The sequence below is a fragment of the Mustelus asterias genome, unplaced genomic scaffold (genome assembly GCF_964213995.1).
Source record: "Mustelus asterias unplaced genomic scaffold, sMusAst1.hap1.1 HAP1_SCAFFOLD_150, whole genome shotgun sequence".
Classification (NCBI taxonomy): Eukaryota; Metazoa; Chordata; class Chondrichthyes; order Carcharhiniformes; family Triakidae; genus Mustelus; species Mustelus asterias.
The window spans coordinates 881,502-893,993 of record NW_027590172.1 but is presented as its reverse complement, the minus strand read 5'-3'; the positions used below and the strand labels follow the sequence as shown (position 1 = coordinate 893,993).

Sequence of the window (12,492 nt, the reverse complement as noted above, 5' to 3'; positions counted from 1 at the left end):
ATTATAAGTCAACCAGGTTTCTTTCACTGTTAATTTTCACAGGGTTAAGGAGCTGTTGGGGAAATATGAGGTGTAACATTGTATCATATGAGGAGTTTCTTTTTTCAATTCATTCATGGACGGCACGGTGGCATAGTTGTTAGCACTGCTGCCGCACAACGCAAGGGACCCGGATTCAATTCCCGGTTTGGATCTGCGTGGAGTCTCTGTCTGTGTGGAGTCTGCACGTCCTCCAATTGTCTGCCTATTTACTCACACGGTCCGAAGATGTGCCGCTTAGGTTGATTGGCGATGATAAATTCTTCCATGATGCCAAGGGAATTAGCAGCGAATATACGTGGGGTGATGGGGATAGGGCCTGAGTGGGAATGTTGTCGGTGCAGGCCTAATGGGCCAAATGGCCTCCTTCTGCTCTGTAGGGATTCTATGGACATGGATGCCGCTGGATGGTCAGCATTTATTGCCCACTCCTTGTCCGAGGGCAGTTGAGAGCCAACCACATTGCTGTGGCTCTGGAATCACATGTAGGCCAGCCAGGTAAGGACTGCAGATTTCCTTCTCGAAAGGACATTACTGAAGACAATCGACAACGATATCATGGTCATAAGTAGATTCCGAAGTCCAGACGTTTTTACTGAATTTAAATTCCACCATCTGCCGTGGCGGGATTCGAAGCCAGATCCTGAGAACATTAGTTGAGTTTGTGGATTAATTGTATAGCGATAATAACACGAAGCCATTGCTTCCCTTTTTGCTTATATCCAGTCCCAAATTACACGGATAGCTATCCACACCTGAAATACAATCATCCCAGCATGTAGTTACATAAATCGATAATAATTCCTTTAATGAATTATTATTTTGCTGCAATGTGTTAGAGACACAGAATTATTGCAAATCTGACTGACGTCTTTACCCTGATAAGATAATGTCACCTTGTTTATGTCTATTCCCTTGTGAAGAGGTGCAGAAATGAAGGTATTTAATTTACAATGAAATTGTTTCTTTTATATAACAGATAATCAAATGCAATTTCACCCCTTGGACTTGCAGAGACATTACAATGGATCTCAATCTTACTGCCTCAGTATTAATCTGTTTCTGGAATGTTCCAGTGTCAGCAATCAATTCACCGGGAGTAATCCTCGGTATTTTTGATAAATTTTATTTGATTTCGTTTGATTTATTATTATCACACATATTACTACACAGTGAAAGTTATTGTTTCGTGTTCACTATATAGACAGAGCATACTGTACATAGGGAAGAAAGGGAGAGAGTATAGAATGTAATGTTACAGTCATAGCTAGGGAGTAGAAAAAGATCAACTGAATGCGAGGTTGGTCCATTCAAAAGTCTGAATGCAGCAGGAAAGAAACTGTTTTTGACTCGGTTTATAAATGTCCTCAAGCTTTTGCATCATCGCGATGGAAAAAGGCGAGAGAGTATGTCCGGGGTGCGTGGCGTTGTTTTTACATGTTTTTCTTTCATATTTGTAAAAGTGTCTAATCAGACATTGTGTTGGCTCAGCCAGAGGCAGAAACCGGGCGTCCCTGAGGCTCCCTGAGACTGACCTGGAAAGCCATCGCGTGGCTTTACCCATGGCAGCAACTGGGTGTCTGGGTCAGACAGGTCCCTGGACAGTGTTTGTAGTATCTTAGGAATGTAAGAACTAGGAGCTGAAGTAGGCCAACTGGCGCCTCGATCCTGCTCCGCCATTGAATAAGATCATGGCCTACCTTTTTGTGGACTCGGCTCCACTTATCAGCCTGCACACCATAACCCTTAATTACTTTACTGTTCAGAAATGTATTTTTCCTTGCCTTAAAAACATTCAATGAGGTAGCCTCCACTGCTTCACTGGGCAGGGAATTCCACAGATTCACAATCCTTTGTGTGAAGAATTTCCTCCTCAACTGAGTGCTAAATCTGCTCCTCCTTATTTTGAGGCTATGCCCTCTAGTTCTGGTTTCACCTGCCAGTGGAAACAACTTCCCCGCTTCTATCTTATTAATTCCCTTCCTAATCTTATATGCTTCTATAAGATTCTCCCGGCACTCTTCTGAATTCCAATGACTATATGTTCAAAATCTCTGAATTTCTTCATTTCCAGTTATTACATCCCCCTTGTCATCATCTAAAGGACCAATGTTTACTTTAGCCACTCTTTTTTTTTTGCTTTATATATTTGTAGAAACATTTGATACCTGTTTTTATATTCTAAGCTAGTTTACTTTCATCATCCATCTTACTTTTCCTTATAGCTTTGTTCGTGGCTTTCTGTTGACCTTTAAAGATTTCCAAATGCTCTATTTTCCCACTAATCTTTGCCACTTTGTATCTTGTGTAATGAATGTTCAAAAAGTTTCTATTAATTTTGAATCAACTGTTAATATTCTTAAAATAAACGCTATTTTGATTTGAAACAGATCAATAAGTGACGGTTTATGGTTTTGCTGCCATGAACATTTCATTGTAAACAGTGAGGTGTTTATGTAAATAAATACAGAAATAGAAATCCCAGATTAGATTGTTGACTGACAAAAACACAACAAATATTTCCCCACCAACACAGCACAGAAATAGAGTCAAACATGCAAATCAATCAACGGATTCCAGTAACGATTGTTTTTCAATATTATTGAAAGCTATGATTTTAAATTACATGAGGAAAAACGTCATGATGATATCTATGTCCAGAATTAGGAAAACATCCCACTGATCCCGAAATATAATGACACGGCAAATGTATTCATTGAAATTTCCTGTTTCATCTCTCTGTCTTTCTCCTGTCTGTTTCAGTGTCTGATCTCCCCACAATGGTTCGTCGCCTTCACTCCACAGCATGAAGTCAATGTCTACCCAATGTGTTCTCTCAGCCAGAGTTATAGACTTCTAAAATAATTTAACTCACTGAATTGGAATCTGTGAAAGAGCTTGACTCTAAAAGATGTCTTGAGCATTCTTTGATCTTGGTATATTTGATACATTTTCCTCTGTATCTAACCTCGGCTGTACCTGGTGATAAGGATTCAATGTGGCAGTACCAAAGGATCTGTCCCCATATTTAGCCGCTGCTGTCCCTGTCTTTGGAATATTTGCTCTGCATCTAAATTCACTGTACCTTCCTTTTGAATGTTTGATATGACTTTGTCAAGGAAGATTTAATCCGTATCTCATCTCTGCTGTACCTGACCTGGGTGTGTTTTATGGCACTATGTAGACAGCTCTTTTCCCTGTACCTAACACTAATTTAAATCTGCCTCCCGAATCTCTGAAGGAAGAGTGCAGAAGAGGTTTTACGTAGAAGAGAGTTACTGCTCTTTCTGCCTTCATTTTGTTTGAGCAGACTTTGTAGAGGGAGTTTCACTCTCTTTCGAGACAGTATACTGTTCTGGGAATGTTTGATTTGGATAGTATAGAGCGAGATTCACTTTGTATGTAACTCATGCTATTCCTGCCTTGGGAGGGTTTAATTTGGCAATAAACTTTGCATTCTTCAGCTAACACCACGTTACTCCTGTCCTGTAAGCTTTTGATGGGATAGTCGGCCGTCTCTACAAATTTCATGGGGTTGAACCAGTCTCTTTATATTACAGTAAATTTACCCTCTGTCAACTTATATTATGAAGCCATGCCTTTGTTGATTTTTCACTGGACCCTAACTATTTTTATATTGCACGTACAATATTATATTGCCTGTCTCTACTCATATGAAACTGGATGTTGTATCTGTTTATACTAAATTAGACGCTGTTATACGTTATATTATACGTTACCATGTTTCTGTTCATATTAAGCGAGACGTTGTCTCTGTTTATATTAATATAGACCTATCTCTATTTGCATTAAACTAGATGCAGTCTTATTTCTGCAATTGACCCTGTCCACGTTTATATTGTATTGGACATGGTCTCAGTTTTTAACTGCACTGGGCAATGCCAGTAATGAGGGAAGTGGTTGGGGGAATACAATTCTCTGCAAACTTTATGAGGTTTTGGGCACGGGAAAAGAAGAAGCGATATCTGAAATGTACTTCTGCTGACTGCATTGAAAATGGATACCAAGCCCGGTGTAGCATGCGTTGTCAATAAAGAACAAAAAAACAAAGAAAATCACCGCACAGGGAAAGGCCTATCGGCCCTCCAAGACTGCACCAACCAAATACTGTCGATCCAATACTGCCCGTTTCTGGATCCTGCCTGATAACAGTGTTTTTATCCCAACATATTATCTCTTCTTCTCGCAGAACCATGTAGTAATACAGACATAATTCAAACAGCTATAGTTAAGTGCAGGATTAACACTGACACAGTCTAGTGAAATGTATACAGGGTCGGTATCAAATATTACGTATCCAGAGAGAATGTCTCGTGCAATATAAACTGAATTTCGATCTAGCAGAGTATTAACAGAACCAGACTGTGTTTTAATATAAACAGGGGCCAGATCCAACAAAATAGAAATGAGTTAGTGCCGAGTGCCATGTGGGGATGGTCAAATGCCAAATTCCAATGACAGCCACATCGCATGAAAGAAACATTTTTAAAATGACATTGCCAAGGAAAAGAAAACTGAGACAGTGTCTAGCGCAGTTTTACTGATATAGGAGCTTATGCGACATGAACTGAGACAGCGCCGAGTAATTAATGATACTGGACCGAGATTTATATGAACTGCGATGGAGCCAAGTGCATTAGTAATAATTAATGATACAGGACTGAGACAGGTTTAAACTGAAACAAAGTCCAGTGTGTTAGTGATAATTACTGATATAGTACCTTGACTGATATAAACTTTGACAGAGCCCACTTCATTCGTAGTAGTTGTTGATAAAGGAACTAGACTGATGCACACTGAGATTCGGACAATGCAGCAATTAGGAGGTATTGCAAAGTACAATAAAACTGAGACAAGACATAGTCTTAAATAACCAAATACATGGACTGGTGCAGCATTAACTTAAAAAGGACTTGGATTATTAAAATCTAATGAACGACTCGCAAAATAACTGTGACAGAACCATGGGTAATGCATGAAGACAGTATTTCCAGTTTAGTACACAGAGATAAATGTTCTGAGGCAGTAAGAATTAAGACACGGCCTCTTGTCAGATTAGCAGAGACATGGCTAAGTGCAACCGTAACTTAGAAATTATAATATTAACAGGGCCTGTACATGAACAGCTGATATTGAGCCGAGTGCAGCAAAAAAACGTAGATAGGACCTCTTGGAATGTGATCCAGGCAGAACCTAGTGTAACACGGACAGAGTCAGAGGTGAGTTGAATATAAGCAGAGATATGAGATTTTTAACATTACTTCATGGGATTCTGACGTCACTGACAGTCAACTTTTGTTGCCAAATCATAATTTCCTTTGAGAATATGTTGGCAAGCTTTGGGAAGCTGGTGGGTGGGGTGTTCTTCGAGACAGCTACTTTCTCCAGAATGGCATTGAGCTTTTTGAGTGGCACAAGTTAGGCAAGTAGAGAATATTCAATCATTTATGTTGGAACAGACTTGGTGGGCAGAAGGGCCTGTTCATGTGCTGTACTGTTCTTTGTTCATATTCCTGCCTTTTGCCTGGTAGATGATGGATAGGGTTTGGAAATTCAGGAGGTGAGCTGTTCGCCGAAGAACTCCTGGCATCTGACCTGCTCTTGTAGCCACATGATTTAAATGCCTGTTCCAGTTCAGATTTTCACGAAGTATAATGCCCAGGATGTTGATAGTGAGGGATTCTGCGCTAGTAATGCTACTTAGTGTCAAGGGGAGATGGTTGGAATCTCCCTTACTGGAGAGGGTCATTGCCTGCCACTTGTGTGGCATTAATGTTACTTGTCACTCAATAGCCCAAGACTGAATGTTTTCTAAGTCTTGCTTCATATGGACACAGACTGTGTCAGTACCTGAGGAGTCGGGACTGGTGCTGAACTTTGTTCAATCATCAGTGAACATCCCACATATGAACTTTGATGATGGCTGAAGCTTGGGGCTTTGTCACTAACCTGAAGAGTTCCTGCAAAGCCGTGTGACTGAGAGGACTGACCATTAAGAACCACAACCATCTTCCTTTGTGTTCCAGCCAGTGGACTGTTTCCCCCTGATTCCCATTAACTGCAGTTTCGCTCGGGCTCCTTGATGCGACAAACGGTCAAATGTTGCGTCGATGTCAAGGGCACGCAACCTCTCTTCACCTTTTAATTTAAAATTTGTGTCTATATTTGGACTCATTTTAAATCATTTCTGGAGTCGAGTGATCCTGGCGGAACAAAAATTGGGCATCTTGGTTTGCGTGTGTTTTGTGAAATATATCATGTTTGACAGAAATTAATTTCAAAATGATCACTTGCATCCTTCCATTTACACTACATGATGGACACACAATAAACACATCCAATTCAGATTGGCTTCCTTGACATATGTCACCTTTTCTGATGATTGAAGAGGACAATTTTTGAAAGGTTAGTTCTGCCACAAGTGCTGCCCATTAAGCTACCATTTGTCATTGTGTGTTATCGTTTTTGTATCATGAATGGATACTTTGGTGTAGAGCCAGTTATCACCAAAATCCTATAGTCCTTGCCGTGCTGACGGCGTTGAATGTCTTAGCGAGATTGATCAAAGTACGTTAAAGATATGGACATATGGAACATGGAGAAGTTGTTGGCTGGAGTAAATCTTCCAACACAATCACTACACTGCACATCAGGAACACCCGGTCTGCAAGTAGATTATGTATTTCAAGTGTGACCCTAGCAAAGATCTTTCCCGTGATGCCATGACTGAGATATGTCTGTAGCTGGAGCAGTCTCTTCCATTGGCTTACTTTGCAAAAAGTGTGATGAATTTGAATCATGCATCTCTTGTGGAATGGTGGGTGCCAGGATGGCACAGTGGTTAGCTCTGTTGCCTCACATCGCTAGGGCCACAGGTTTGGTTCCCGGCTTGGGTCAGTGTCTGTGCGGTATCTGCACATTCTTCCCGTGTATGCGTGGATTTCCTCTGGGTGCTCCTCCCACAGTCCGAAAATGCATGCAGGTAGGGTGCACTGGCCAGGCTAAATTCTCCCTCGGTGTACCCGAACAGACGCCGCAACGTGGCGACTCGGGGATTTTCACAGTAACTTCATTGAAGTGTTAATGTAAGCCTACTTGTGACATTAATAAATAAACGTCAAACCTTAAATCTTCCAGCAGATAAGGAGAATGTCATAAATGTTCAGAAGAATAGTAATTATTTTCACCAACGACCATCCATTCACAATTTTTAAAAATGCATTCACCAGTTCTCATTCATTCATAAAGATTAGTATATTTAACATTACTTTATGGGAGGTGGGCGACACTTTCTAGGCCAGCATTTGTTCCCCATTGCTAATTGCATTCAGTAAAGTGGTGGTGACCTGCCTTGTTGAACCGCTGCAAAACCTGCAGAGTAGGTACTCCCATAGTGCTGTTCGGGAGGGTGCTCATGGATTCCGACCCAGCGACAGTATAGGAATGGTAACTTATGTTCAAGTGGGGTTGATGAGTGTCTTGGGGAGGGGGGGGGGCGGTATTTCCAGGCGGGGTTATTCCATTTCATCAATTATCATCAAGTCATACAGATAAACAATTATTTCACCAATTATATTCAGCATTTTGATAAAAGCAAACTACTACGGATTCTGGAAACTGAAACAAAAACAATAAATTCTGGAAAATCTCAACAGGTCTGACAGCATCTGGGGAGAGAGAATAGAGCCAACATTTTGAGTCAGGATGACCAATTTTTATTTGGAGGAAATTGAAGTGGATGATGAAATTGGGAAATGATACGGTTGGATAGGGATTAGGAAGTTTTTTTTAGAATATAGTTAGTGATTGAGGCGTTGATTAGGTTAGTTAGGATGGAGAAGTTGAATATGATATTTGGGATCGATATCTGAATTGGTGTAACTTGTGTGCGGGTCGACATAGTGTATATCATTAAACAGTAACTACTTAAACTATTCCCATCTCACAGGAAAGTGATGCAGCTTCTCTGACACCTTGTTAGAAACAATGATGATCTCTCCAACGCATCAGGAATACTCTGTCGAAGCGCCATCCAGACACGAAACGTTGGCTCCATTCTGTCTCCACAGAAGCTGTCAGACCTGCTGCGATTTTCCAGCATTTTCTGTTTGTTTTCAGTATTTCATTCTATACAACATACAATTGTAATTTGCTTCGTAGGATGTATTGATATTAACATTTATTGGCATCATGTTGGCCTTTTTGTCACCAAGGAATATAATCTGTCCCAGAATTCAGTGGGGAATGAAATTAATTCAGACCGTGCATAATGAACAGCGACCCAGCAGCCTCTGTTCTTCATTGACAAGTAATCACCTCATCATCACACAGAATGTCCTGATACATAGCTAGAGTGTGTGATGATTTTCAAAGTGATGATATAAATGAAACTACCTGTACCTCATATGAAGTTACTGAATCTTTAAATCCCGATTCAGTATTACACAGTTTTGGGAAGTAATGTAACAATTGTTATTGTCCAGTGAGTCTCACAATATTTCTGTTGGTACCTTATTTACTTTTCACCCTGTTACCTTCACTAATTTAGGTGAGGGCATGTTGAGTGATTTGCTGTACGTCAAAGAACCACATGTTTCAAATATTACAATCCTCCCTCCTCAACCTAATCATGTTCACTCTTTTTATCTTGGATATGAAGATTCAGCATCAGCAGAGAAATGAACCATCCGAGCGGCAGGAATATCTCGTCCTTCTCTTCGTGAGGATTAGCTTGCTAACTCCCGATAAACTCGGGATGGATTTCACCCAGAGACTCTGGAAGAGTTGAAGGTATTAGACTGACACAAATGGAATAAAGGAGCTGATTCAATTTATGAAATAATCAAGCACAAATATGGGAATGTAGAACAGGATTTTTCAATGCCATCTCGCAACACATCCATCAATCCATTCACTGATTCCTCAATCAAAATATTCAGGCATCCAACTGTGATTCATCCAACTATCATTCATTCAACTGTCATTAATTCCTGCATCAAGACAGTCATTCATTTATTGTTTGCGCAGATGGTGACGTAATATTAATTTAATTGGCCCAGTGACCCAGAGGCCCAGGACAATGATGGGACAGGGACAGGGATTTAAATCGGAGCATTGCAGCTGGTGGAATTTGAATTCAATTAATAAATATGGAATACATTCTAATGGCGACCATAGAACCCTCTCTGATCCCCCAATGAGGGAAATCTGCCATCGCTACCTGGACTCACAAGAATGTGACTCCAGACGGACACAAAATGGCTGACTCTTCAGAAGTGGCATAGAAAACCATTCAGTTCAAGGGCATTTGGGACAGGCATAATGTGCTCGTCGTTCCACCAACTCAAACATCTCATGGAACGAGATAGGGAAAGAATACACAAACATACAAGTTCATGTATTACAACATGTATCGTCTCCCTGAGTCATCTCTCAGTCTGCCTGTAATTCTTTCGATCCATCCATGACAATATCCTGATGTGCTGGAAAAATCATCATTGTTGCTAACAGGGTGTCAGAGAAGCTGCATAAATTGTCTTTCTTGAGAGATGGGTAAAATCCATATAGACTTACAACTTAAAACATTAAATTGCCTCCAGTACTGTTGCTGGGTAGATTTCTTTATAAATAGGGCTCATTGACAATGTGAAGGGTTTGAAGTTGGCTTGCAGCCAAGCGGTCAGTACTGAGGAAGCAGATCTACTGCACAAACACCCCCAGATGCTTCCTGTCAATAACTTTGAGCATTTGACAGCAGGCTGGATTGCTGCCAAATACTGTGTGGGACAGATTAGCGTGAACCTGAATGGACAAAATGGGATTCAGCCATTTGAACAGTAAATGTTTCATTCCCACAAGAAAGACACATTTTAAATAGTAATCATTCTAATCAAATATTTTCATTCAATGTCCTGTTCATTATGTGAGTAAATAGCATCGCAAAACAGTAAAGTGACCAGATGTTTTTTCATTTGTATAACTTCCAAGTAAATGTCATTCCAATAATTAAAGTCTGTTTATTAACCACTTCATGAAATGCGAGAGAGATGTTGATGGTTCCAATTCCCCAGTCAATTGAGATCAGAGCAATGGCAAAAATGCATCGAAATAATATTAAAAGAACATCATCAAACTGACATGAACAACAGGGATTCCTGGAATATTCTGAAAGTTTTGCACCCTATTTAAACAGCAGCGTCTCTTGTACCTGATTTACACCGTGTTCTATTGTACAGTATAATCAGATATCCATTATTGAAGAGTTCCAATCATAGCTGCCAATGAGCGGAGAAATGATCAGGTCATAACCTGATTCAATGGAAGATAAAACATTTATTCTTGTGATATTGTGCAATGTGCAGCAAAGACCTGATATCTTGTGTTCCCAATACCAGAGAATGTTCGACAGCCGGTGGCCAATAGAGTGAGCTGCAATGATTTGGATGCTGAAGGAGAACTTTAATGATCTCCGTGTCCGTTCATTCATTAACTTCTCTGTCAAAAGTCGATGTTAAATTTATGATTCTCTGTCAACTCACTATTTAATTATCAGGAGGGCGGGATTCTCAGTATTTTCAAAGGGCTGTCTTCGAGATTGGGGCAGTTTGACAAATATAAGGAGAAACATTGTATTGTGTGAGAGTTTCTTCTCATCTCCAAACCCAAAATGTCCAGTGATAGCCATCCGCACTGTAAATAGAATCACTTTGTTCATACTCCGCATTCAGTTACAGAAATCGACAACAATTCTTCTGATAAATGATGCTTTATTTTTGTAATGTGACAGAGACCCGGAATTGTTGCAACACAGACTGACGGTCTCCTTATTTTCCCAAAATGTTATTTCATCATTTTTAGATTTGTGTTCTTCTTGGGGGCGTGGTAATAAAAACACCATATTTACAATGGAATTAGATTTTTAAATAAAGAAATGATGAACTGCAATATCACCATCAGCAATTATGGAGACAATACATTGAACATATTCAGCCAAACAAATATCCCGACGCTGATAAAATGTCCATTTTAATATTAATCTATTGTAAATCTGGGAGTCCATTCTGTTGGGGTGTGGAAGGTGGGACCTGGATCCAGTCGCCGCCTCCAGCAGGGAATCAACAGGCGGCGCCTGGAAAGCCGCCCCCTTCTGCCGGGTATTTAAATGCCGCTCACTGGGACCGGAATCCAACAGTCCGGGAGCTGGTTTGTTCACTGAGTTCCTGACACAACCATTTCCCCCAAATCACCAGAAAGATGAGGTCGGCGATTTCTCTCAGTTTGTTGTTGAGTTTCTTATCCGGTAAGTAGTATTTTTTATTGTCCAATTCCTCACTGTCACTGTATCAAAATGTTAGTCTGTCTCTGGAATGTTCCAGAGTCAGCAATCATGTCACCAAAATTAATCCTTTGATCTATTTTTACAGGTGTCCAGTCGGAGGTTGTGTTGACTCAGCCAGAGGCAGAGACCGGGCGTCCCGGAGGCTCCCTGACACTGACCTGTAAAACCAGCGGCTTCGATCTTGGCAGCTACTACATGTACTGGATCCGACAGGTTCCCGGGCAGGGGCTGGAGTGGTTGCTTTACTACTACTCTTCATCTAGCAACGGCTACGCCCCAGCAATTAAGGATCGATTTACTGCGTCCAAAGACACTTCACGCAACATCTTCTCTTTGGAAATGACGAGGCTGAAGACCGAAGACACCGCCATCTATTACTGTGCAAGAGACCACAGCGAGAGGAACCAGGGTTGGACCCGGACAAGAACAGCTCGAGAGGGGATTCAACAACTTCCATCATAACCTGAAGGTCAGTGCTTGTTTTAAATGTAGTATTAACGACAGTGACCAGAACCAAAACACAAACTGCTTCTGACAAACCTAACTTAGTGAAAATTAAACATTAAACCAAGAAAACACACAGACATAACGGGCTGAGCTTTTCACTCTGTTTATATTTAGTGTTAACAGTTTCTGCAATTACACACCTGGATATAACTCTCGCTTTATTATTTCTGAGACTTGGAGGAGGTGTTTCTAGATTGTGTTTTGTAAACTGCTGCATAAATTGTAAATTACATCGAAATAATGGTCTATTTGAAGTACATATTGAGCGGCAGTACTGAACAGAGAGTGAGTGCAGTTTTTGTGCGAGTGTCTGTCACTGTGATACAGCAGTGGGGGGTCACAGTGCTGAGCACAGCGACATCCTCATACAAAAACCTCATGGAAAGAGATTGCTCAAATTGGTAATCAGTATCACGGCAGGATTTTCAAAGTAAACGCGGCTTCAGTGAAATAATGTGTGGAAGTAATATTAGTTTGTGAAAAGGTATAAAAATCTTCCCATAAAATCTATATTTACCGATCCGCTAAATCTACACAGAGAGTTTAAAAGCATTCCGATCCCCTTTATAAATACAATGACCAGGACA

The 12,492-nt window shown here is 40.6% G+C and overlaps 1 pseudogene across 1 annotated transcript; it reads left to right on the top strand.

The window, feature by feature from the left end:
• Positions 1-11,246: 11,246 nt before the first annotated feature.
• LOC144484988 (Ig heavy chain V region pseudogene) lies at positions 11,247-11,860 on the top strand (annotated as a pseudogene). Its single transcript, XR_013496128.1, has 2 exons — positions 11,247-11,359; positions 11,484-11,860. The product of XR_013496128.1 is annotated as an Ig heavy chain V region pseudogene (transcript).
• The last annotated feature ends 632 nt before the right edge of the window (positions 11,861-12,492 follow it).